Raw genomic sequence first — 356 nt, forward strand, 5'->3', positions numbered from 1 at the left:
TGTTTAATCCTCTGAGCATCACGTATGTGTGTACCAAATGTCCTGATCATCTATCTGACCTGCTTGTGGCGGTAAAGGAAAAATCCAGGGATCATCAAAGACAGTAGGATTTATTCTCTAGTGACCATCAATGTCTGTATAAAATTGAATGGCTATCCAAACAAAACAATCAGAGACAAAGGACACCATATTATTAACACCCATTAAATCTAAAGGACTCCAATGTAAAAACTTCTACCACTTCTACCTTCATGTTCAGATTCAGTCAAAATGTATGATTAATTATTATTATTATTATTATTATTATTATTATTATTATTATTAGTAGTAGTAGTAGTAGTAGTAGTAGTAGTAGT

The sequence above is a fragment of the Morone saxatilis genome, unplaced genomic scaffold, assembly GCF_004916995.1.
Source record: "Morone saxatilis isolate NCDOM2014 unplaced genomic scaffold, NCSU_SB_2.0 Contig24, whole genome shotgun sequence".
Lineage (NCBI taxonomy): Eukaryota > Metazoa > Chordata > Actinopteri > Moronidae > Morone > Morone saxatilis.